We start from the raw sequence: 9,556 nt of genomic DNA on the forward strand, positions 1-9,556 counted from the left end.
TCCACCAGAGGGTCACCCCTTCAAACGAGCTTCCTGCTCCCCAAAAAGCGGGCCGTCCATGGCCACAATATTCAAATGAGGACCGCCTTCCTCCCAGCAGCAGCCACAGGAGTCAGCCTCCCACTACAGCCACCTCCCGCTCATTCTGTCGTTCAACCCAAAGAAGGAAATCCCAGCAAGCTGGAGCATGCAAAAATTGCCATAAAACTCAGTTTTGCTCCTCTCCACGGCAATCTTTAGTAAAAGGCGAAAGCTTTTTACGTTCTGAAGAGAAACCAGAGTATATCAGGCAAGGGCCTCCTCCCGACCTAACACCCTGGCCGCAGCCCTCACTTGGCCCGGGGAGACCTCCTAGAAAAGGGGAGGCAGGGGGTTGATGATGGCTAAACCAAACGGTACCACACAGCCAGCCCGGCGAGAGGCCATCTTCCCCAGGCTGCTCCCTTCTCTGAGCCCTCCTTTCCACCAGAGGGTCACCCCTTCAAACGAGCTTCCTGCTCCCCAAAAAGCGGGCCGTCCATGGCCACAATATTGAAATGAGGACCGCCTCCCTCCCAGCAGCAGCCACAGGGGTCAGCCTCCCACTACAGCCACCTCCCGCTCATTCTGTCGTTCAACCCAAAGAAGGAAACCCCAGCAAGCTGGAGCATGCAAAAATTGCCATAAAACTCAGTTTTGCTCCTCTCCACGGAAATCTTTAGTAAAAGGCGAAAGATTTTTACATTCTGAAGAGAAACCAGAGTATATCAGGCAAGGGCCTCCTCCCGACCTAACACCCTGGCCGCAGCCCTCACTTGGCCCGGGGAGACCTCCTAGAAAAGGGGAGGCAGGGGGTTGATGATGGCTAAACCAAACGGTACCACACAGCCAGCCCGGCGAGAGGCCATCTTCCCCAGGCTGCTCCCTTCTCTGAGCCCTCCTTTCCACCAGAGGGTCACCCCTTCAAACGAGCTTCCTGCTCCCCAAAAAGCGGGCCGTCCATGGCCACAATATTCAAATGAGGACCGCCTCCCTCCCAGCAGCAGCCACAGGGGTCAGCCTCCCACTACAGCCACCTCCCGCTCATTCTGTCGTTCAACCCAAAGAAGGAAACCCCAGCAAGCTGGAGCATGCAAAAATTGCCATAAAACTCAGTTTTGCTCCTCTCCACGGAAATCTTTAGTAAAAGGCGAAAGATTTTTACGTTCTGAAGAGAAACCAGAGTATATCAGGCAAGGGCCTCCTCCCGACCTAACACCCTGGCCGCAGCCCTCACTTGGCCCGGGGAGACCTCCTAGAAAAGGGGAGGCAGGGGGTTGATGATGGCTAAACCAAACGGTACCACACAGCCAGCCCGGCGAGAGGCCATCTTCCCCAGGCTGCTCCCTTCTCTGAGCCCTCCTTTCCACCAGAGGGTCACCCCTTCAAACGAGCTTCCTGCTCCCCAAAAAGCGGGCCGTCCATGGCCACAATATTCAAATAAGGACCGCCTCCCTCCCAGCAGCAGCCACAGGAGTCAGCCTCCCACTACAGCCACCTCCCGCTCATTCTGTCGTTCAACCCAAAGAAGGAAACCCCAGCAAGCTGGAGCATGCAAAAATTGCCATAAAACTCAGTTTTGCTCCTCTCCACGGAAATCTTTAGTAAAAGGCGAAAGATTTTTACGTTCTGAAGAGAAACCAGAGTATATCAGGCAAGGGCCTCCTCCCGACCTAACACCCTGGCCGCAGCCCTCACTTGGCCCGGGGAGACCTCCTAGAAAAGGGGAGGCAGGGGGTTGATGATGGCTAAACCAAACGGTACCACACAGCCAGCCCGGCGAGAGGCCATCTTCCCCAGGCTGCTCCCTTCTCTGAGCCCTCCTTTCCACCAGAGGGTCACCCCTTCAAACGAGCTTCCTGCTCCCCAAAAAGCGGGCCGTCCATGGCCACAATATTCAAATGAGGACCGCCTCCCTCCCAGCAGCAGCCACAGGAGTCAGCCTCCCACTACAGCCACCTCCCGCTCATTCTGTCGTTCAACCCAAAGAAGGAAACCCCAGCAAGCTGGAGCATGCAAAAATTGCCATAAAACTCAGTTTTGCTCCTCTCCACGGAAATCTTTAGTAAAAGGCGAAAGATTTTTACGTTCTGAAGAGAAACCAGAGTATATCAGGCAAGGGCCTCCTCCCGACCTAACACCCTGGCCGCAGCCCTCACTTGGCCCGGGGAGACCTCCTAGAAAAGGGGAGGCAGGGGGTTGATGATGGCTAAACCAAACGGTACCACACAGCCAGCCCGGCGAGAGGCCATCTTCCCCAGGCTGCTCCCTTCTCTGAGCCCTCCTTTCCACCAGAGGGTCACCCCTTCAAACGAGCTTCCTGCTCCCCAAAAAGCGGGCCGTCCATGGCCACAATATTGAAATGAGGACCGCCTCCCTCCCAGCAGCAGCCACAGGAGTCAGCCTCCCACTACAGCCACCTCCCGCTCATTCTGTCGTTCAACCCAAAGAAGGAAACCCCAGCAAGCTGGAGCATGCAAAAATTGCCATAAAACTCAGTTTTGCTCCTCTCCACGGAAATCTTTAGTAAAAGGCGAAAGATTTTTACATTCTGAAGAGAAACCAGAGTATATCAGGCAAGGGCCTCCTCCCGACCTAACACCCTGGCCGCAGCACTCACTTGGCCCGGGGAGACCTCCTAGAAAAGGGGAGGCAGGGGGTTGATGATGGCTAAACCAAACGGTACCACACAGCCAGCCCGGCGAGAGGCCATCTTCCCCAGGCTGCTCCCTTCTCTGAGCCCTCCTTTCCACCAGAGGGTCACCCCTTCAAACGAGCTTCCTGCTCCCCAAAAAGCAGGCCGTCCATGGCCACAATATTCAAATGAGGACCGCCTCCCTCCCAGCAGCAGCCACAGGAGTCAGCCTCCCACTACAGCCACCTCCCGCTCATTCTGTCATTCAACCCAAAGAAGGAAACCCCAGCAAGCTGGAGCATGCAAAAATTGCCATAAAACTCAGTTTTGCTCCTCTCCACGGAAATCTTTAGTAAAAGGCGAAAGATTTTTACGCTCTGAAGAGAAACCAGAGTATATCAGGCAAGGGCCTCCTCCCGACCTAACACCCTGGCCGCAGCCCTCACTTGGCCCGGGGAGACCTCCTAGAAAAGGGGAGGCAGGGGGTTGATGATGGCTAAACCAAACGGTACCACACAGCCAGCCCGGCGAGAGGCCATCTTCCCCAGGCTGCTCCCTTCTCTGAGCCCTCCTTTCCACCAGAGGGTCACCCCTTCAAACGAGCTTCCTGCTCCCCAAAAAGCGGGCCGTCCATGGCCACAATATTCAAATGAGGACCGCCTTCCTGCCAGCAGCAGCCACAGGAGTCAGCCTCCCACTACAGCCACCTCCCGCTCATTCTGTCGTTCAACCCAAAGAAGGAAATCCCAGCAAGCTGGAGCATGCAAAAATTGCCATAAAACTCAGTTTTGCTCCTCTCCACGGCAATCTTTAGTAAAAGGAGAAAGATTTTTACGTTCTGAAGAGAAACCAGAGTATATCAGGCAAGGGCCTCCTCCCGACCTAACACCCTGGCCGCAGCCCTCACTTGGCCCGGGGAGACCTCCTAGAAAAGGGGAGGCAGGGGGTTGATGATGGCTAAACCAAACGGTACCACACAGCCAGCCCGGCGAGAGGCCATCTTCCCCAGGCTGCTCCCTTCTCTGAGCCCTCCTTTCCACCAGAGGGTCACCCCTTCAAACGAGCTTCCTGCTCCCCAAAAAGCGGGCCGTCCATGGCCACAATATTCAAATGAGGACCGCCTCCCTCCCAGCAGCAGCCACAGGAGTCAGCCTCCCACTACAGCCACCTCCCGCTCATTCTGTCGTTCAACCCAAAGAAGGAAACCCCAGCAAGCTGGAGCATGCAAAAATTGCCATAAAACTCAGTTTTGCTCCTCTCCACGGAAATCTTTAGTAAAAGGCGAAAGATTTTTACGTTCTGAAGAGAAACCAGAGTATATCAGGCAAGGGCCTCCTCCCGACCTAACACCCTGGCCGCAGCCCTCACTTGGCCCGGGGAGACCTCCTAGAAAAGGGGAGGCAGGGGGTTGATGATGGCTAAACCAAACGGTACCACACAGCCAGCCCGGCGAGAGGCCATCTTCCCCAGGCTGCTCCCTTCTCTGAGCCCTCCTTTAAACCAGAGGGTCACCCCTTCAAACGAGCTTCCTGCTCCCCAAAAAGCGGGCCGTCCATGGCCACAATATTCAAATGAGGACCGCCTCCCTCCCAGCAGCAGCCACAGGAGTCAGCCTCCCACTACAGCCACCTCCCGCTCATTCTGTCGTTCAACCCAAAGAAGGAAACCCCAGCAAGCTGGAGCATGCAAAAATTGCCATAAAACTCAGTTTTGCTCCTCTCCACGGAAATCTTTAGTAAAAGGCGAAAGATTTTTACGTTCTGAAGAGAAACCAGAGTATATCAGGCAAGGGCCTCCTCCCGACCTAACACCCTGGCCGCAGCCCTCACTTGGCCCGGGGAGACCTCCTAGAAAAGGGGAGGCAGGGGGTTGATGATGGCTAAACCAAACGGTACCACACAGCCAGCCCGGCGAGAGGCCATCTTCCCCAGGCTGCTCCCTTCTCTGAGCCCTCCTTTCCACCAGAGGGTCACCCCTTCAAACGAGCTTCCTGCTCCCCAAAAAGCGGGCCGTCCATGGCCACAATATTGAAATGAGGACCGCCTCCCTCCCAGCAGCAGCCACAGGAGTCAGCCTCCCACTACAGCCACCTCCCGCTCATTCTGTCATTCAACCCAAAGAAGGAAACCCCAGCAAGCTGGAGCATGCAAAAATTGCCATAAAACTCAGTTTTGCTCCTCTCCACGGAAATCTTTAGTAAAAGGCGAAAGATTTTTACGCTCTGAAGAGAAACCAGAGTATATCAGGCAAGGGCCTCCTCCCGACCTAACACCCTGGCCGCAGCCCTCACTTGGCCCGGGGAGACCTCCTAGAAAAGGGGAGGCAGGGGGTTGATGATGGCTAAACCAAACGGTACCACACAGCCAGCCCGGCGAGAGGCCATCTTCCCCAGGCTGCTCCCTTCTCTGAGCCCTCCTTTCCACCAGAGGGTCACCCCTTCAAACGAGCTTCCTGCTCCCCAAAAAGCGGGCCGTCCATGGCCACAATATTCAAATGAGGACCGCCTTCCTCCCAGCAGCAGCCACAGGAGTCAGCCTCCCACTACAGCCACCTCCCGCTCATTCTGTCGTTCAACCCAAAGAAGGAAATCCCAGCAAGCTGGAGCATGCAAAAATTGCCATAAAACTCAGTTTTGCTCCTCTCCACGGCAATCTTTAGTAAAAGGCGAAAGATTTTTACGTTCTGAAGAGAAACCAGAGTATATCAGGCAAGGGCCTCCTCCCGACCTAACACCCTGGCCGCAGCCCTCACTTGGCCCGGGGAGACCTCCTAGAAAAGGGGAGGCAGGGGGTTGATGATGGCTAAACCAAACGGTACCACACAGCCAGCCCGGCGAGAGGCCATCTTCCCCAGGCTGCTCCCTTCTCTGAGCCCTCCTTTCCACCAGAGGGTCACCCCTTCAAACGAGCTTCCTGCTCCCCAAAAAGCGGGCCGTCCATGGCCACAATATTGAAATGAGGACCGCCTCCCTCCCAGCAGCAGCCACAGGAGTCAGCCTCCCACTACAGCCACCTCCCGCTCATTCTGTCGTTCAACCCAAAGAAGGAAACCCCAGCAAGCTGGAGCATGCAAAAATTGCCATAAAACTCAGTTTTGCTCCTCTCCACGGAAATCTTTAGTAAAAGGCGAAAGATTTTTACATTCTGAAGAGAAACCAGAGTATATCAGGCAAGGGCCTCCTCCCGACCTAACACCCTGGCCGCAGCACTCACTTGGCCCGGGGAGACCTCCTAGAAAAGGGGAGGCAGGGGGTTGATGATGGCTAAACCAAACGGTACCACACAGCCAGCCCGGCGAGAGGCCATCTTCCCCAGGCTGCTCCCTTCTCTGAGCCCTCCTTTCCACCAGAGGGTCACCCCTTCAAACGAGCTTCCTGCTCCCCAAAAAGCAGGCCGTCCATGGCCACAATATTCAAATGAGGACCGCCTCCCTCCCAGCAGCAGCCACAGGAGTCAGCCTCCCACTACAGCCACCTCCCGCTCATTCTGTCATTCAACCCAAAGAAGGAAACCCCAGCAAGCTGGAGCATGCAAAAATTGCCATAAAACTCAGTTTTGCTCCTCTCCACGGAAATCTTTAGTAAAAAGGCGAAAGATTTTTACGCTCTGAAGAGAAACCAGAGTATATCAGGCAAGGGCCTCCTCCCGACCTAACACCCTGGCCGCAGCCCTCACTTGGCCCGGGGAGACCTCCTAGAAAAGGGGAGGCAGGGGGTTGATGATGGCTAAACCAAACGGTACCACACAGCCAGCCCGGCGAGAGGCCATCTTCCCCAGGCTGCTCCCTTCTCTGAGCCCTCCTTTCCACCAGAGGGTCACCCCTTCAAACGAGCTTCCTGCTCCCCAAAAAGCGGGCCGTCCATGGCCACAATATTCAAATGAGGACCGCCTCCCTCCCAGCAGCAGCCACAGGAGTCAGCCTCCCACTACAGCCACCTCCCGCTTATTCTGTCGTTCAACCCAAAGAAGGAAACCCCAGCAAGCTGGAGCATGCAAAAATTGCCATAAAACTCAGTTTTGCTCCTCTCCACGGAAATCTTTAGTAAAAGGCGAAAGATTTTTACGTTCTGAAGAGAAACCAGAGTATATCAGGCAAGGGCCTCCTCCCGACCTAACACCCTGGCCGCAGCCCTCACTTGGCCCGGGGAGACCTCCTAGAAAAGGGGAGGCAGGGGGTTGATGATGGCTAAACCAAACGGTACCACACAGCCAGCCCGGCGAGAGGCCATCTTCCCCAGGCTGCTCCCTTCTCTGAGCCCTCCTTTCCACCAGAGGGTCACCCCTTCAAACGAGCTTCCTGCTCCCCAAAAAGCGGGCCGTCCATGGCCACAATATTGAAATGAGGACCGCCTCCCTCCCAGCAGCAGCCACAGGGGTCAGCCTCCCACTACAGCCACCTCCCACTACAGCCACCTCCCACTCATTCTGTCGTTCAACCCAAAGAAGGAAACCCCAGCAAGCTGGAGCATGCAAAAATTGCCATAAAACTCAGTTTTGCTCCTCTCCACGGAAATCTTTAGTAAAAGGCAAAAGATTTTTACATTCTGAAGAGAAACCAGAGTATATCAGGCAAGGGCCTCCTCCCGACCTAACACCCTGGCCGCAGCCCTCACTTGGCCCGGGGAGACCTCCTAGAAAAGGGGAGGCAGGGGGTTGATGATGGCTAAACCAAACGGTACCACACAGCCAGCCCGGCGAGAGGCCATCTTCCCCAGGCTGCTCCCTTCTCTGAGCCCTCCTTTCCACCAGAGGGTCACCCCTTCAAACGAGCTTCCTGCTCCCCAAAAAGCGGGCCGTCCATGGCCACAATATTCAAATGAGGACCGCCTCCCTCCCAGCAGCAGCCACAGGGGTCAGCCTCCCACTACAGCCACCTCCCGCTCATTCTGTCGTTCAACCCAAAGAAGGAAACCCCAGCAAGCTGGAGCATGCAAAAATTGCCATAAAACTCAGTTTTGCTCCTCTCCATGGAAATCTTTAGTAAAAGGCGAAAGATTTTTACGTTCTGAAGAGAAACCAGAGTATATCAGGCAAGGGCCTCCTCCCGACCTAACACCCTGGCCGCAGCCCTCACTTGGCCCGGGGAGACCTCCTAGAAAAGGGGAGGCAGGGGGTTGATGATGGCTAAACCAAACGGTACCACACAGCCAGCCCGGCGAGAGGCCATCTTCCCCAGGCTGCTCCCTTCTCTGAGCCCTCCTTTCCACCAGAGGGTCACCCCTTCAAACGAGCTTCCTGCTCCCCAAAAAGCGGGCCGTCCATGGCCACAATATTCAAATGAGGACCGCCTCCCTCCCAGCAGCAGCCACAGGAGTCAGCCTCCCACTACAGCCACCTCCCGCTCATTCTGTCGTTCAACCCAAAGAAGGAAACCCCAGCAAGCTGGAGCATGCAAAAATTGCCATAAAACTCAGTTTTGCTCCTCTCCACGGAAATCTTTAGTAAAAGGCGAAAGATTTTTACGTTCTGAAGAGAAACCAGAGTATATCAGGCAAGGGCCTCCTCCCGACCTAACACCCTGGCCGCAGCCCTCACTTGGCCCGTGGAGACCTCCTAGAAAAGGGGAGGCAGGGGGTTGATGATGGCTAAACCAAACGGTACCACACAGCCAGCCCGGCGAGAGGCCATCTTCCCCAGGCTGCTCCCTTCTCTGAGCCCTCCTTTCCACCAGAGGGTCACCCCTTCAAACGAGCTTCCTGCTCCCCAAAAAGCGGGCCGTCCATGGCCACAATATTCAAATGAGGACCGCCTCCCTCCCAGCAGCAGCCACAGGAGTCAGCCTCCCACTACAGCCACCTCCCGCTCATTCTGTCGTTCAACCCAAAGAAGGAAACCCCAGCAAGCTGGAGCATGCAAAAATTGCCATAAAACTCAGTTTTGCTCCTCTCCACGGAAATCTTTAGTAAAAGGCGAAAGATTTTTACGTTCTGAAGAGAAACCAGAGTATATCAGGCAAGGGCCTCCTCCCGACCTAACACCCTGGCCGCAGCCCTCACTTGGCCCGGGGAGACCTCCTAGAAAAGGGGAGGCAGGGGGTTGATGATGGCTAAACCAAACGGTACCACACAGCCAGCCCGGCGAGAGGCCATCTTCCCCAGGCTGCTCCCTTCTCTGAGCCCTCCTTTCCACCAGAGGGTCACCCCTTCAAACGAGCTTCCTGCTCCCCAAAAAGCGGGCCGTCCATGGCCACAATATTCAAATGAGGACCGCCTCCCTCCCAGCAGCAGCCACAGGAGTCAGCCTCCCACTACAGCCACCTCCCGCTCATTCTGTCGTTCAACCCAAAGAAGGAAACCCCAGCAAGCTGGAGCATGCAAAAATTGCCATAAAACTCAGTTTTGCTCCTCTCCACGGAAATCTTTAGTAAAAAGCGAAAGATTTTTACGTTCTGAAGAGAAACCAGAGTATATCAGGCAAGGGCCTCCTCCCGACCTAACACCCTGGCCGCAGCCCTCACTTGGCCCGGGGAGACCTCCTAGAAAAGGGGAGGCAGGGGGTTGATGATGGCTAAACCAAACGGTACCACACAGCCAGCCCGGCGAGAGGCCATCTTCCCCAGGCTGCTCCCTTCTCTGAGCCCTCCTTTCCACCAGAGGGTCACCCCTTCAAACGAGCTTCCTGCTCCCCAAAAAGCGGGCCGTCCATGGACACAATAGTCAAATGAGGACCGCCTCCCTCCCAGCAGCAGCCACAGGAGTCAGCCTCCCACTACAGCCACCTCCCGCTCATTCTGTCGTTCAACCCAAAGAAGGAAACCCCAGCAAGCTGGAGCATGCAAAAATTGCCATAAAACTCAGTTTTGCTCCTCTCCACGGAAATCTTTACTAAAAGGCGAAAGATTTTTACGTTCTGAAGAGAAACCAGAGTATATCAGGCAAGGGCCTCCTCCCGACCTAACACCCTG

At 55.5% G+C, this 9,556-nt stretch overlaps 21 non-coding genes across 21 annotated transcripts; all 21 read right to left on the reverse strand.

The window, feature by feature from the left end:
• Nucleotides 1-168: 168 nt before the first annotated feature.
• LOC142297881 (U5 spliceosomal RNA) lies at nucleotides 169-284 on the reverse strand. The gene has a single exon (XR_012752147.1). It is a non-coding gene; the product is annotated as a U5 spliceosomal RNA (small nuclear RNA).
• Nucleotides 285-629: 345 nt separating this feature from the next.
• On the reverse strand, nucleotides 630-745 carry LOC142297627 (U5 spliceosomal RNA). The gene has a single exon (XR_012751904.1). It is a non-coding gene; the product is annotated as a U5 spliceosomal RNA (small nuclear RNA).
• Nucleotides 746-1,090: 345 nt separating this feature from the next.
• On the reverse strand, nucleotides 1,091-1,206 carry LOC142298050 (U5 spliceosomal RNA). Its single transcript, XR_012752268.1, has one exon. It is a non-coding gene; the product is annotated as a U5 spliceosomal RNA (small nuclear RNA).
• Nucleotides 1,207-1,551: 345 nt separating this feature from the next.
• Nucleotides 1,552-1,667, reverse strand: LOC142298051 (U5 spliceosomal RNA). Its single transcript, XR_012752269.1, has one exon. It is a non-coding gene; the product is annotated as a U5 spliceosomal RNA (small nuclear RNA).
• A 345-nt stretch (nucleotides 1,668-2,012) lies between these two features.
• LOC142298052 (U5 spliceosomal RNA) lies at nucleotides 2,013-2,128 on the reverse strand. The gene has a single exon (XR_012752270.1). It is a non-coding gene; the product is annotated as a U5 spliceosomal RNA (small nuclear RNA).
• Nucleotides 2,129-2,473: 345 nt separating this feature from the next.
• LOC142297628 (U5 spliceosomal RNA) lies at nucleotides 2,474-2,589 on the reverse strand. The gene has a single exon (XR_012751905.1). It is a non-coding gene; the product is annotated as a U5 spliceosomal RNA (small nuclear RNA).
• Nucleotides 2,590-2,934: 345 nt separating this feature from the next.
• On the reverse strand, nucleotides 2,935-3,050 carry LOC142297581 (U5 spliceosomal RNA). Its single transcript, XR_012751860.1, has one exon. It is a non-coding gene; the product is annotated as a U5 spliceosomal RNA (small nuclear RNA).
• Nucleotides 3,051-3,395: 345 nt separating this feature from the next.
• Nucleotides 3,396-3,511, reverse strand: LOC142297877 (U5 spliceosomal RNA). Its single transcript, XR_012752143.1, has one exon. It is a non-coding gene; the product is annotated as a U5 spliceosomal RNA (small nuclear RNA).
• A 345-nt stretch (nucleotides 3,512-3,856) lies between these two features.
• LOC142298053 (U5 spliceosomal RNA) lies at nucleotides 3,857-3,972 on the reverse strand. The gene has a single exon (XR_012752271.1). It is a non-coding gene; the product is annotated as a U5 spliceosomal RNA (small nuclear RNA).
• Nucleotides 3,973-4,317: 345 nt separating this feature from the next.
• Nucleotides 4,318-4,433, reverse strand: LOC142298054 (U5 spliceosomal RNA). Its single transcript, XR_012752272.1, has one exon. It is a non-coding gene; the product is annotated as a U5 spliceosomal RNA (small nuclear RNA).
• A 345-nt stretch (nucleotides 4,434-4,778) lies between these two features.
• Nucleotides 4,779-4,894, reverse strand: LOC142297582 (U5 spliceosomal RNA). Its single transcript, XR_012751861.1, has one exon. It is a non-coding gene; the product is annotated as a U5 spliceosomal RNA (small nuclear RNA).
• Nucleotides 4,895-5,239: 345 nt separating this feature from the next.
• Nucleotides 5,240-5,355, reverse strand: LOC142297845 (U5 spliceosomal RNA). The gene has a single exon (XR_012752112.1). It is a non-coding gene; the product is annotated as a U5 spliceosomal RNA (small nuclear RNA).
• A 345-nt stretch (nucleotides 5,356-5,700) lies between these two features.
• Nucleotides 5,701-5,816, reverse strand: LOC142297629 (U5 spliceosomal RNA). The gene has a single exon (XR_012751906.1). It is a non-coding gene; the product is annotated as a U5 spliceosomal RNA (small nuclear RNA).
• Nucleotides 5,817-6,161: 345 nt separating this feature from the next.
• On the reverse strand, nucleotides 6,162-6,278 carry LOC142297852 (U5 spliceosomal RNA). Its single transcript, XR_012752118.1, has one exon. It is a non-coding gene; the product is annotated as a U5 spliceosomal RNA (small nuclear RNA).
• A 345-nt stretch (nucleotides 6,279-6,623) lies between these two features.
• LOC142298055 (U5 spliceosomal RNA) lies at nucleotides 6,624-6,739 on the reverse strand. Its single transcript, XR_012752273.1, has one exon. It is a non-coding gene; the product is annotated as a U5 spliceosomal RNA (small nuclear RNA).
• Nucleotides 6,740-7,100: 361 nt separating this feature from the next.
• On the reverse strand, nucleotides 7,101-7,216 carry LOC142297660 (U5 spliceosomal RNA). The gene has a single exon (XR_012751937.1). It is a non-coding gene; the product is annotated as a U5 spliceosomal RNA (small nuclear RNA).
• Nucleotides 7,217-7,561: 345 nt separating this feature from the next.
• On the reverse strand, nucleotides 7,562-7,677 carry LOC142297745 (U5 spliceosomal RNA). Its single transcript, XR_012752019.1, has one exon. It is a non-coding gene; the product is annotated as a U5 spliceosomal RNA (small nuclear RNA).
• A 345-nt stretch (nucleotides 7,678-8,022) lies between these two features.
• LOC142298056 (U5 spliceosomal RNA) lies at nucleotides 8,023-8,138 on the reverse strand. The gene has a single exon (XR_012752274.1). It is a non-coding gene; the product is annotated as a U5 spliceosomal RNA (small nuclear RNA).
• Nucleotides 8,139-8,483: 345 nt separating this feature from the next.
• Nucleotides 8,484-8,599, reverse strand: LOC142298057 (U5 spliceosomal RNA). Its single transcript, XR_012752275.1, has one exon. It is a non-coding gene; the product is annotated as a U5 spliceosomal RNA (small nuclear RNA).
• Nucleotides 8,600-8,944: 345 nt separating this feature from the next.
• On the reverse strand, nucleotides 8,945-9,060 carry LOC142297779 (U5 spliceosomal RNA). Its single transcript, XR_012752051.1, has one exon. It is a non-coding gene; the product is annotated as a U5 spliceosomal RNA (small nuclear RNA).
• A 345-nt stretch (nucleotides 9,061-9,405) lies between these two features.
• Nucleotides 9,406-9,521, reverse strand: LOC142297834 (U5 spliceosomal RNA). Its single transcript, XR_012752103.1, has one exon. It is a non-coding gene; the product is annotated as a U5 spliceosomal RNA (small nuclear RNA).
• Between the last annotated feature and the right edge of the window lie 35 nt (nucleotides 9,522-9,556).

This window comes from Anomaloglossus baeobatrachus, chromosome 3, assembly GCF_048569485.1.
Source record: "Anomaloglossus baeobatrachus isolate aAnoBae1 chromosome 3, aAnoBae1.hap1, whole genome shotgun sequence".
Taxonomy (NCBI): Eukaryota; Metazoa; Chordata; class Amphibia; order Anura; family Aromobatidae; genus Anomaloglossus; species Anomaloglossus baeobatrachus.